General features: G+C 45.9%; 1 long non-coding RNA gene across 8 annotated transcripts in view; it reads right to left on the reverse strand.

The window, feature by feature from the left end:
• LOC149357462 (uncharacterized) overlaps positions 1–14,014 on the reverse strand; it is a 49,708-nt gene that overhangs the window by 23,089 nt on the left and 12,605 nt on the right. For 4 of the 8 annotated variants that reach the window (XR_016291838.1, XR_016291832.1, XR_016291833.1 and 1 more), the window contains 3 exons: positions 8,989–9,109; positions 5,798–5,862; positions 4,033–4,151 (listed from right to left, as the gene is read on the reverse strand). This is a non-coding gene — a long non-coding RNA (uncharacterized LOC149357462). The remainder of the gene's footprint in view (positions 1–4,032; positions 4,152–5,797; positions 5,863–8,988; positions 9,110–14,014) is intronic. The other 4 variants (XR_016291839.1, XR_016291835.1, XR_016291834.1 and 1 more) reach the window with 1 other exon arrangement.

Genomic DNA, 14,014 nt, shown 5'->3' on the forward strand with positions numbered 1-14,014 from the left:
TTGCTCAAAGCATGTTCCACTCTGGTGCCCTTTCACCATCAGCAGGCTTTAGAGTGTTTTCTCACAGACAGATGAGCGAAACTCCGTTCGAGTTTTGTTGACAGTGCTGAATATTTATATATTAGTACCTCAAAGGCCCACTAAGGGGCATTACATGAGGGGTGGGCATACATATCATTAAAAAAAATCAGTGACGAATGATTTGAAGTATTCCAGGCCAGGATGGATGAAAGCGTCAGCGGGGAGGTTGTTCCAGTCTCTTGCGGTCTGGGCGAAGAATGATTTTAGGTGCGCAGAAGTAGATGCTCGAGGTGTATGAACGGCTTTTGTATGACTGATGCGAAGTGAAAGGAGGTACAGGGTGATAACGGATTGGCTGAAATGCGAATGATAAAACTTGTGGAAAAGGCAGAGTCTGGCTATTTTTCGACGGGATTCAAGGCTGGGGAGGTTAGCTTTTGTTTTCAATGCTGTTACGCTCGTATGATATGAGTAATCAGAATATACGAATCTTATCGCGCGGATCTGGACGCACTCAAGGGTTTTGGCTAGGTTAATTTGTTGGGGGTCCCAGATTGAGCATGAATATTCAAGTTTAGGATGGACAAGAGTTATATAGGCGGACAGTTTTACGGAAGCAGGTGCCAAACGCAAGTTACGCTCCTCGCATTCAGCATTGCTGTGGGGAATGGAGAGGATGCCCAGCATAACCACTGAAATTCTGTTGAATCTGAGCCATCCGTCGATATCTTTAACATTTCCCAATTGTGACCACTGCACCTCGCACCTTGGCTCATTCAATATGTCTGCTGGAACCTTGTATGCCTGCAAGTTGGCAAACTCCACTTCAAGTGCGTCGACTGCCTCTTCTCTGGATTTGCCACTCCACTGGGGCAGAATAGCAGGGAATGCCAAATAAAATGACGTACGCTGCTGAATGAAGCAGTTTCTAGACTCTGCACTTGAGCAACTTCAGCCATTTTGAGGTTGATGTCTTCTAGAGGAAACTTGTGGCGAATATAATCACATGCTACTGTGAAGTAGAGACGTACGGCAGAGAAGAACTGCTCTCTCTCATTTGTGCTCAGCGTCTCAACTACAGAGTAGGTTGTGCTGCCAATGACTATGTCTTCATCATCTTTTTGGTTCTCCTGAGCTCCATAGGCAACTTCCAGCAATGAATGACATCCCTTGAGAACACCTGGGCGCACAAATCTAGTCAGGAGGTCGTCGAAAAGGTGGTTTAAGAGGGCCCTCAGTACATGAATCTGACGAGCCTGTGCCTGAAGAAGGCAGTTTGTCTTCTCAAAAAGTGGTATTACAGTTTGGAGAAAAAGACAGCATGCCCTGCTTAGCTCCGATGACAAAACAAGAAACAGGCGCTCTTCACGGGTCACGTGGGTGGCTTCTCCAGATTCCTTGGCATGAAGTTTCAGTTTCTTTGCTTGAAGTCCAGAGTGAGCTCCTTTTCTCTTTAGAGAGAGTCCATCACCGTCGGCGTGTTTTTTTCCGAGGTCTGCAGCAGTCTTCGGAAGGTGTGCAGCAGACTTTGGTGTTGGTGCAGAGTTCTTGGGGGTTTGTGAAAAAGTCTTTTGAATCTGGTAAGGCTCTAAAAACAAGCTCTGCTTGTTGCACTGCTTTGTTTCTGATAGAAAAAAAGCTAACAAGTGGTTTCCACTGGTCCAGCAGCCTCTTCAAACACTTCCCCAAAGACAGCCAACGTATCGGCGAATGCTTCAACACCTTCCTGACCTCGACATCATGCATCTTTTGGAACTTTTTAAGTCAAACTTTCCTTTTCGAGCTTTTCTTCAGATAAAAAAAAATATCAATCAAAGCCTCATCAACCTTTACAGGAAGACATGAAGCTCCTTTTTGGGCGGACAAGTTGATGAGATGGCACGGGCAACCAACCCCAATCAAAGCTGGTTGAGCCTCTCTCAATACTGTAGAGACGCTGTTTATTTTGCAGACCATGACATTGGCATTGTCCGCAGACAGAGCCAGTAGGTTTCCAAGAGGCAAATTCCGGGACTTGATCTCGGCCAGAATCAGCTTTCCAATCTTGTGGCCGCTCGCTTCCCCTTGGATTGTCCAGAGGCAAAGAAGGCGGCTTTCAATTCGCCTAGTCTCTTTAACGAAACATGTCGCAACAATAGGGTAAAACTGTGTATCCCTATTGTTACTGCCATCTACAGCGATCGAAAATACCTGTTCTTTTAACGCATCCAGCAAAGGAGTCTCCGCGCTGGCAGCCATTTCCCGAAAAATTGCAGTTGTCTGTTCGTCCACAGGCGTAGCGTTTGGCTTCTTCGCACTTCGGGAACATCTTCCGGAAAAGCGGTCCAGCATGATCGCTGACACTCAGCGGGATGTTGTGCTCTACTAAAAACGCCGTGAAGAGGCATTCTGCGCGAATCACACCGAGGTCGCTGTCGCTGCGTACAAAACTTGTCAGGCTTGGCTGGCTGTCCGCGGCTCGCACGTATCCCTGGTGCTTTTTCGAAGCGATGTGGACCTTGATGTCAGACTTGCCACCATGTGAAATGTTCACGTCACACGCACACGTGGCGCAAAATCCAAACTTCTCACCTTTCTTCGACGGCACGAAGCATGGAAATTCCGATGTGAACGACTTCAAAAACACTTGAAAGTACTGTCGCGGCTTCGAGCCTGCCATTGTAATGCGACGCCGCTACAGAAAACACGGCAGTCGCACTGTGTCGGACGCGGTAGCTGATGGCACGAAAGGCGAGGCCAACACAAGAAGTCCAAACAGCACTGCCCGCGCGCACAAAGGCAACAGGTTGGCAAAGGCCTAGCGGAGGTGCTACCGAGTTTTGGATATGGATTCGCGGCCCCAATAGTAGACGATAGAAGTCACTACAACGTTCCAGCTGCTGATGGTGGTGATGATCGCGCGAGGGCAAACAAACACGTATTGCTCTCTCGTGGCGGCGCACGGTACCAGAGTGTAGTTTTAATACATTGTCACATTTTTTTTTCGCATATAATATATTTTTGTAAAATTTCAAGTAAGATTCGTAAAATCGTAAGACTGGTCGAAATTCGTACATTTTACGGGAAATTGGGAAGAGTTGGCAGGTATGCATATAACGCTCCGAAGCAACACGTGGGCAATGAAGCCGTGGTGGAGGGATCTGGATTAATATAGGTTATGTGGGGGATATTTATTGTGCTGGCAACGCACGTAACAGGATATTTTTGCACTTCACCTCCATCAAGACACAGCCGCAGCAGCCGGAATTCGATTCTGTGATCCTGGGATCAACAGCCAAATGTCACAGCAACCTAGCCACCAAATTGGGCAACCACGAGTAGTCTAGGTGTGACCACACCAGTGCTGAATAGCACTTGACTAGTATACTGACCGGAAAGCAAGACAGGCTGGCTTCAAGCCAAGCAGTACACTATATGCAAGCCAACAGGCCCCTATTAGCTTTCACGAACTGATCAAAGAAGTATGAAAGCCGCAAAGGCACACAGAACACTGCAAGCTTTCGTTTACACTGTATATTATGTATCTTTTTCGCCTTCAGATACACAATCCACAGAGCCCAGGCAGCAACAAAAAAAGAAATCACTTCCTGTACTGATATCAACAGCCTGCCACAATGAACCACTGCATGACCGAGACTAAACTCGCCCTATCTGCCAACTGCAGATAAGCAAGCAGATAGGAAATAAAATGAAAAAAAAAACTCCCCGAAAAGGATTTGACAAATAAGATATGTCGTATGCAGTACGTGAAAACTTGACATTGGCCGCAGTCAGAAGGACCGTACGCGAGCGCGTCTCAAGTCGGCGTCTTTTGCGCCGTCATTCAACGATGCCTTCAATTCAGAACTTTCAAGCCTCTGCAAGAGCGCACGCAAGCGTGTCAAGTAAGCTGAACAAAATGTTCGAAATCACCGCCACGCCACGAATCGAACGGTCCCCGACAGCGACTGCTCAGAAAGACGCAAACGGCTCAATGCTACTTCAGTGCAAAAACCTCGTGTGGACGCTTACCGTCGAGCCGGCGCAGAAGAATGCCCAACTTTTCGCTCGTCAGAATGGACCGGAGTATGGTCCCGACTTCTTCATTGAGGGAATCGTCCCCCATTCCGCCGTGCATTCAGCGTCCCATGCTGCCAAGACATAAGAACACAAAAACCAAGATGGTATTAAAGACGAGAAAAAGCAATAAGACAATGAAAAAGCAATTAGAACACTATTCGAACACACGTGCACGTGTGTATTCGAACACACGTGCAAATTATTGCCCAGCACACTACCCAACACAATACATCAGCTTTCCGGTGCCCGCCAACAATGGCGACACTAGGCCGCAAAAGCCATACTTTACCCCAAAAAAACAACTTTTGAACCACCGCAGTGGCTCAGTGGTTACGGCGCTCAGCTGCTGACATGAAACATGCGGGTTCGATCCCGGCCACAACGGTCGAATTTCGATGGAGGCGAAATTCTGCAGGGCCGTGTACTGTGCGATCTAAGTGCACATTAAGGGGGGACATGGGTCTTAAAACATTTTTTTATTTGCAAAGGTATTGGGCGTTGGCAAGGTCAGATTTATAAAAGTCTGCATGGTATTTGAACACGACTCAATACTAGCAAGTTCTCAAATATAAATTTATCCAAATGATTTTCAACCATGCAACACACATATTGTATACGCACTTGAAATTCCGAATATTATTTCTCCACACACCAAAATTCTCTCATTAAAAAATGTAGTGAAAATAGAGGGCCACATCCAGCTACAGTCCATTACGATATCTGTCAAAAGATTACCATATTATGCACAAAAGTGGTGCTTACCTTGATTATTCATTAAAGGATGCTGTGTCAGGGCATTTATGCGGCCAAAAAAAAACTTCTACTCACATAATTTGAGCTCTGAACACATCTACCCAAAATTAAGTAGACTATTAAATGTTTTCGCGTTACACTAGACAGAAATTTCGACTCCAAGCCACATGCTGATAACTTAAGCCCTAAGCTGGCACTAGCAGGCTATGGCCTCAAAGCTGAAAGCATTTTCATCTTCCTGTATTAAAATAATTTGCTTCTCTCTCTTTCATTCTCATATCGCATACCATTGCAAACCATGGCCTTGCACATTTAAAACCTGTTTGGACAAAACTGTTTCACTCGAAAAATTAGCGGTGTGAATAATGCCCTCTTCAGGTCTATTGCATTCGAGCAGTGATTTATTTTCCAGGGTGAAAAGACTTCTCTTCACAAAATCCTCTTAAATGATCGTCTTAATTTCAAATGAAAAGGCAATAATATGTAATAATCACTCGTTATGGTTAGGCATGCTTGTGATTCCTACCCATAACATTAAAAATGACACAAAAAAAGTTAATTTACCACTTAACGAAAACACGTATGGCCAATCGCTGTTTCAATATCACGGTTCAAAGTAAGAGAAACCTTGCCAATAGAAGACTGCTTTCAACATGATGTTCTCCATAAAAAGGTTCAACCTTTCAAAGGACAGTTAAGTTCAGGTGCCTACATGGAGCCAATGCTATGTTCAAATTATATCATTCCTGCATTGATCTATGTTTTCTATCATTCCAACTGATTACACCACTGTACAATCCTGTTTTGGAAGCTGCTGCACTTATGCATGCATACCTTATGTGCCAACGCATGCTTTTGCTATTGACCCAACATTTGTTTGCTGGTGTTTCCTGTCAAGTTTCATGATGAAATAAATTGAATGAGCATTTCTGGTGTTTCTCTGGAAATGAGCTTGCAACCTCACCTGGGGAACTTCCTGTGTCCTCCACAGGAAGGCCACCATACGCCCACGTGACGACTGCACTCCAGCTGGAACAATGGAGATGGAAATATGAATATGGAAAGATGGACGTTCTCAAATATAGATTCAAATGATTTTCAACTATGCAACACACATATTGTACACGTACATGAAATTCCGAATAATATTTCTCCACACACCAATGTTCTGTCATTAAAAAATGTAGTGAAAATAGAGGGCCACATTCAGCTACAATCCATTACGATATCTGTCAAAAGTTTATCATGTTATGCATAAAAGTGGTGCTTGCCTTGAATATTCTTTGAAGGATGCTGTACCAGGGCATTTATGCAGCCAAAAAAAAACTTTTACTCACATAATTTGAGCTCTGAGCACACCTACTCAAAATTAAGTACACTATTAAATGTTTTTGCGTTACACTAGACAGAAATTTCGACTCCAAGCCACACGCTGATAACTTAAAGCACGAGTAAGGTGTCCACTGTCCCGGGGGTCCAGTTATGCGCCTCTCCTAAAACCGAGGGTCATTTTTGATATCTATCTGTGTTGCGGCGCTATACAATTTTAGAGTCTGAGATATGGGCAAAATGCGGCCCCCACCGCTAGGCAGCATCGTACAACATTCAAACGCGCTGGGAACCTCGTGTATTAACAGCACAGAACAGCACTTTGACACATTCCTCATCTAAGTGTATACTACACAAATCCCTGGGTCATTTTTCGTAGGTGCTTTTGTTCACGTTTTACGATTTTTTTGTACCCTTTACCATTCAGCTACGCGCCGTGTCGCCACCACTGCCGACAGATGGCGCAAGTAGTACATGTCCAGGAAAGCTGGGCATGGGCGGGCTAAAACCTTCCCTGATTCCGGAACAGTGTTTCAATCTTACCATAGAAAGCATGCGTAGTGCTTGCAATACCTCCAGGAGTCCAGGAATGCAAAACATTTTCATAGCGACTCTACTGCAAATTGCCGCAAATGCACCCCACTTCTAACGCATAACACAGCTTTGGCCACCACCAGAGTCGTGCCAAAACGAAGAATTTGTGCTGAAAAAGTTTTCACGAAATTATAGCAAAGCATAGGTACTGGGCATTGTACACGCAAAGTATCAAATCGCTTTCTTCGCTGTGCTAAGGCCTTTCACTAGACAGAATTTATGTTAATTTTCATCAGGGTAGATTATTTTGTTTTAAATGAGCGTTGCGGCAGACAACAAGGAAACGGACGCGGCCCCTCATAGGTTCACGGGGAGTAGAAACATGATGCTAAACTTAAAACAGAAGCTGCGCTCGGCTGGAGCGATTGTTGGCGGAGAGCATTTGCAGCGAAACCGCATACGCCACGCTGCAAGCGAAGCGTGTCACCCGTCCCAGCCGCATCGCTAGTTGCGCCGCCTGGAGAGACCTCACACCCATGCATATTGCGGCCTGTTGCCGAAGTGGACAGACAGAACCGCGAAAACAGATTCCTGGCGGTGCTACGCTGCATCTTCGCACGCACTCCCCTGGTGTCTTTTATACGGTGCGGATGTCTGACGTTTAACAAAGAACTGAGGTGGTAAAAACAGGCCGGCGAAAACTTCCTTACGATCAAGTAAAACCTGGCGAGGTTTAGATGCTTAAACAACACGAAACAATCGTCAACAGTACAAAGCCGAGGATGAGAAACGCAGAACGATACGCGCGGAGCTGCGCAGTCCTTTCGTTTTGCGCTGCCATTTTGTCATTCTGCATTCCTCGTTGTCCTCGCGTTTTTCGCATCAATTGAAATTCCTAAAGGAACTCCTCCAGTGCTTGCTATAACCAGAAAAGCGCCAGTAATCAAGACTACTCAATCCTGTGCAAGCACACTTTGTTACGTTCAGCAATGCCTGCGATACCAGAGAATCACAAGGCACTGCATCAACGCCATATCGTCCCCAGCGCTTAAAGGAGCTCTGAAATGGCGCCCTAATAAAGCGGCGGTTTGCATGGGATGCTAAGGCACGCCGCGTTAGGAATATTGTCCAGCAAGATTTTTTTAATGCGCTTTGTGGAAGCTCAGTTATCTGTAGCCAGAATTTGAATTTCAGCGTGTTCACGCCTTTCCCTCTCCTTTTCTCACTTTTTTGCACGCCGCCTAGCGGTGCGGAGCTTCCTGATCTGTCGGAGCTATGCGGCTTGTTGGCCGCGGCCATGGTAGCTGCCTAAGGTCTGAAAGAATGTAACCAATAGACACCTATCAACTTGTATACGCAGGTGTGGGTGACGGAGTAGGATGCGAGCATGAAAGATTCGCCGGGAAGGGCTCGCCAAATTAAGAGGGAAGGTGTTTCAGAGCCTTTCAACTGCCCCCTCCCCCACTGCCGCTGCATCTGATCGGCGGGTCTACGTGTCAGTTGCATATGTCACTTACTCATCACGTGGCCGGCTGGCCTATTTTCACTGTTCTCTCATTGTTTTACGTCATCTGTGTTCAAATTTTGGCGCCATTAGGCGATGAGAGATCAGCTATGAAAATTAAGACACGTGCGCAGAATAGATGCCACAAGTATTTCGCTCAATGATGCGGGAAGATCCGCATCCGGGAGATGGCTCTAATAGCTGTTCGTTATATCTAACCTATGCTCCGTACGTAGACGCCGTCCACAGACCCTCTGAATTTTAAATGGGAGCAGTGGGGAAGAGAGAAGGTTTTCCAACACCTCCTACATAAGAAACAAACGGAGTAAGACCACGAAACTAGGAAAATAAGTTATGACACAAATTTTGAGCAAATAATGCGTCGGTAAACTTGATCCAGCTTTCACTGAGAAATGAGTGACTTCCCTCCACTTTTCCTCTCGACATGAAAGCTTCATTTCATTTTTCCAAAGAATAATTCAGAGGTACTCTAGATTTGCCCTGCATGGAGATATATCTATAAGTATCGTGTGCTGAGGTTGTCGACGCGACTTCGCACCTACTGCTAACCACAAAAGGCCATCATGCAAATTTAGCGTGTCCAGTTATAGCCTTTATTCGTAGAGTGTCGGTCTGTGAGTGGGAACTCAATACACCACTTTAGCAGCGGTCCAGGAGCACTGAATTCGTCCTCCCTTACCCTTGAGACAAGCGATTCAGTACATGCCGATGCGATGTGTCATCCCTTGACATGCACAAGAAGACTAGTTATTTTATACTTTACTTACTGCCTTTTCAGCCTTTCCCGCTCGAGGAGCTGGCTGTAATAACGCCGTCTTTCTTCCAGTCCCGACGAAGTGTCATTCTGACTTTAAGCGGCGATTTTTTGCGCCCCAAAGAAGTGCTTACCTGCAAAGTGTTGGAAATTCAAATTTTATTTGGATTAACTTATGAAGTTCCGACGTCATTCTGGCTGCCTTTTTTTTTCGCGGCAGTGAATATTTCTGAAGTGTGCTCTATACTCTCCGAAGTCCACTCTCCCTGCATTTCATAACTTTTTTCTTTCTAAAATTTAGCGAGGGGCTAGATTCTTCTCCTCCAAGTAGTCAAGCTATAACAGAGGTTAGGCACCTGAAATGAATTGTACCTCACTGTTGTCCCCACTCTGGCTCAGATGCTTTCCACATCAAGTGATCCTAGTCACTTTGCGTGCTTCCGAAAATCCACCCCCTCCCACCCCGCATTCTTATCCAACCCTTATTCCTTTCACTACTCGTACTGCAACTGGCGCCTGGAGCAACCTTGCACTTCCCTCTGCTAAATAACAAGCGCAGGATGTCTGCTGGATCTTAGCTACTAACATCTGCCAACGACGTGCCCAGAACCACTGCATGTTTTAAGAATGCTCGAATCAATTACCGTGAATTGTTTCCAGGAGCACCCTTTTATTCATGAGAAGGCATTTCTCATAATATTTTCATTAATTTCTCTGGCCGGCGTCACAGTCAGTTACCCCACGATTTGTGCGTATGCTTAGATACTTGTATATCTCACGTCTAAATACCTTCCAATCCCGATATATAATCATTGGGGCCACCATTAAAAACTGTATGAAATGATGTCTGCAAGCATGGTTAGAGTCCTAAAACCTCTGCCTTCATTGAATGCATCTTCGCCAGTCACCTCATTTCACCCTTATGCTTCCTCCCACCCTTAGAGAGTGTGGAGATAGTGGTCTCAGTCTCAACGGCATACCTGCCAACCTGACCATTTGGAAATTGGTAAAACCGCCGCGGCGGCGGCGGAGGGGGGGGGGGCGTGCAGCACGTTTTTTTTTTTTTGAAGTTTCTACGATTTAGCTTTTGGGGCAAGCTTACTCACATTTCACATCTGCAAGTGAAATCAGTGTTTTGCAGAGAGAGTAATGAGCGAAAACTCCATCGGCCCATTGGATTACAATTTATTTTTGCAATGATTTTGCTGTTGCAGACTTTGCCTGCTTGAGAAACTTCTCTGTGTAAGTTTGCTCAAAGCATGTTCCACTCTGGTGCCCTTTCACCATCAGCAGGCTTTAGAGTGTTTTCTCACAGACAGATGAGCGAAACTCCGTTCGAGTTTTGTTGACAGTGCTGAATATTTATATATTAGTACCTCAAAGGCCCACTAAGGGGCATTACATGAGGGGTGGGCATACATATCATTAAAAAAAATCAGTGACGAATGATTTGAAGTATTCCAGGCCAGGATGGATGAAAGCGTCAGCGGGGAGGTTGTTCCAGTCTCTTGCGGTCTGGGCGAAGAATGATTTTAGGTGCGCAGAAGTAGATGCTCGAGGTGTATGAACGGCTTTTGTATGACTGATGCGAAGTGAAAGGAGGTACAGGGTGATAACGGATTGGCTGAAATGCGAATGATAAAACTTGTGGAAAAGGCAGAGTCTGGCTATTTTTCGACGGGATTCAAGGCTGGGGAGGTTAGCTTTTGTTTTCAATGCTGTTACGCTCGTATGATATGAGTAATCAGAATATACGAATCTTATCGCGCGGATCTGGACGCACTCAAGGGTTTTGGCTAGGTTAATTTGTTGGGGGTCCCAGATTGAGCATGAATATTCAAGTTTAGGATGGACAAGAGTTATATAGGCGGACAGTTTTACGGAAGCAGGTGCCAAACGCAAGTTACGCTCCTCGCATTCAGCATTGCTGTGGGGAATGGAGAGGATGCCCAGCATAACCACTGAAATTCTGTTGAATCTGAGCCATCCGTCGATATCTTTAACATTTCCCAATTGTGACCACTGCACCTCGCACCTTGGCTCATTCAATATGTCTGCTGGAACCTTGTATGCCTGCAAGTTGGCAAACTCCACTTCAAGTGCGTCGACTGCCTCTTCTCTGGATTTGCCACTCCACTGGGGCAGAATAGCAGGGAATGCCAAATAAAATGACGTACGCTGCTGAATGAAGCAGTTTCTAGACTCTGCACTTGAGCAACTTCAGCCATTTTGAGGTTGATGTCTTCTAGAGGAAACTTGTGGCGAATATAATCACATGCTACTGTGAAGTAGAGACGTACGGCAGAGAAGAACTGCTCTCTCTCATTTGTGCTCAGCATCTCAACTACAGAGTAGGTTGTGCTGCCAATGACTATGTCTTCATCATCTTTTTGGTTCTCCTGAGCTCCATAGGCAACTTCCAGCAATGAATGACATCCCTTGAGAACACCTGGGCGCACAAATCTAGTCAGGAGGTCGTCGAAAAGGTGGTTTAAGAGGGCCCTCAGTACATGAATCTGACGAGCCTGTGCCTGAAGAAGGCAGTTTGTCTTCTCAAAAAGTGGTATTACAGTTTGGAGAAAAAGACAGCATGCCCTGCTTAGCTCCGATGACAAAACAAGAAACAGGCGCTCTTCACGGGTCACGTGGGTGGCTTCTCCAGATTCCTTGGCATGAAGTTTCAGTTTCTTTGCTTGAAGTCCAGAGTGAGCTCCTTTTCTCTTTAGAGAGAGTCCATCACCGTCGGCGTGTTTTTTTCCGAGGTCTGCAGCAGTCTTCGGAAGGTGTGCAGCAGACTTTGGTGTTGGTGCAGAGTTCTTGGGGGTTTGTGAAAAAGTCTTTTGAATCTGGTAAGGCTCTAAAAACAAGCTCTGCTTGTTGCACTGCTTTGTTTCTGATAGAAAAAAAGCTAACAAGTGGTTTCCACTGGTCCAGCAGCCTCTTCAAACACTTCCCCAAAGACAGCCAACGTATCGGCGAATGCTTCAACACCTTCCTGACCTCGACATCATGCATCTTTTGGAACTTTTTAAGTCAAACTTTCCTTTTCGAGCTTTTCTTCAGATAAAAAAAAATATCAATCAAAGCCTCATCAACCTTTACAGGAAGACATGAAGCTCCTTTTTGGGCGGACAAGTTGATGAGATGGCACGGGCAACCAACCCCAATCAAAGCTGGTTGAGCCTCTCTCAATACTGTAGAGACGCTGTTTATTTTGCAGACCATGACATTGGCATTGTCCGCAGACAGAGCCAGTAGGTTTCCAAGAGGCAAATTCCGGGACTTGATCTCGGCCAGAATCAGCTTTCCAATCTTGTGGCCGCTCGCTTCCCCTTGGATTGTCCAGAGGCAAAGAAGGCGGCTTTCAATTCGCCTAGTCTCTTTAACGAAACATGTCGCAACAATAGGGTAAAACTGTGTATCCCTATTGTTACTGCCATCTACAGCGATCGAAAATACCTGTTCTTTTAACGCATCCAGCAAAGGAGTCTCCGCGCTGGCAGCCATTTCCCGAAAAATTGCAGTTGTCTGTTCGTCCACAGGCGTAGCGTTTGGCTTCTTCGCACTTCGGGAACATCTTCCGGAAAAGCGGTCCAGCATGATCGCTGACACTCAGTGGGATGTTGTGCTCTACTAAAAACGCCGTGAAGAGGCATTCTGCGCGAATCACACCGAGGTCGCTGTCGCTGCGTACAAAACTTGTCAGGCTTGGCTGGCTGTCCGCGGCTCGCACGTATCCCTGGTGCTTTTTCGAAGCGATGTGGACCTTGTTGTCAGACTTGCCACCATGTGAAATGTTCACGTCACACGCACACGTGGCGCAAAATCCAAACTTCTCACCTTTCTTCGACGGCACGAAGCATGGAAATTCCGATGTGAACGACTTCAAAAACACTTGAAAGTACTGTCGCGGCTTCGAGCCTGCCATTGTAATGCGACGCCGCTACAGAAAACACGGCAGTCGCACTGTGTCGGACGCGGTAGCTGATGGCACGAAAGGCGAGGCCAACACAAGAAGTCCAAACAGCACTGCCCGCGCGCACAAAGGCAACAGGTTGGCAAAGGCCTAGCGGAGGTGCTACCGAGTTTTGGATATGGATTCGCGGCCCCAATAGTAGACGATAGAAGTCACTACAACGTTCCAGCTGCTGATGGTGGTGATGATCGCGCGAGGGCAAACAAACACGTATTGCTCTCTCGTGGCGGCGCACGGTACCAGAGTGTAGTTTTAATACATTGTCACATTTTTTTTTCGCATATAATATATTTTTGTAAAATTTCAAGTAAGATTCGTAAAATCGTAAGACTGGTCGAAATTCGTACATTTTACGGGAAATTGGGAAGAGTTGGCAGGTATGCATATAACGCTCCGAAGCAACACGTGGGCAATGAAGCCGTGGTGGAGGGATCTGGATTAATATAGGTTATGTGGGGGATATTTATTGTGCTGGCAACGCACGTAACAGGATATTTTTGCACTTCACCTCCATCAAGACACAGCCGCAGCAGCCGGAATTCGATTCTGTGATCCTGGGATCAACAGCCAAATGTCACAGCAACCTAGCCACCAAATTGGGCAACCACGAGTAGTCTAGGTGTGACCACACCAGTGCTGAATAGCACTTGACTAGTATACTGACCGGAAAGCAAGACAGGCTGGCTTCAAGCCAAGCAGTACACTATATGCAAGCCAACAGGCCCCTATTAGCTTTCACGAACTGATCAAAGAAGTATGAAAGCCGCAAAGGCACACAGAACACTGCAAGCTTTCGTTTACACTGTATATTATGTATCTTTTTCGCCTTCAGATACACAATCCACAGAGCCCAGGCAGCAACAAAAAAAGAAATCACTTCCTGTACTGATATCAACAGCCTGCCACAATGAACCACTGCATGACCGAGACTAAACTCGCCCTATCTGCCAACTGCAGATAAGCAAGCAGATAGGAAATAAAATGAAAAAAAAAAACTCCCCGAAAAGGATTTGACAAATAAGATATGTCGTATGCAGTACGTGAAAACTTGACATTGGCCGCA

Source organism: Amblyomma mixtum, chromosome 3 (genome assembly GCF_055824585.1).
Source record: "Amblyomma mixtum isolate Tamu chromosome 3, ASM5582458v1, whole genome shotgun sequence".
Lineage (NCBI taxonomy): Eukaryota > Metazoa > Arthropoda > Arachnida > Ixodida > Ixodidae > Amblyomma > Amblyomma mixtum.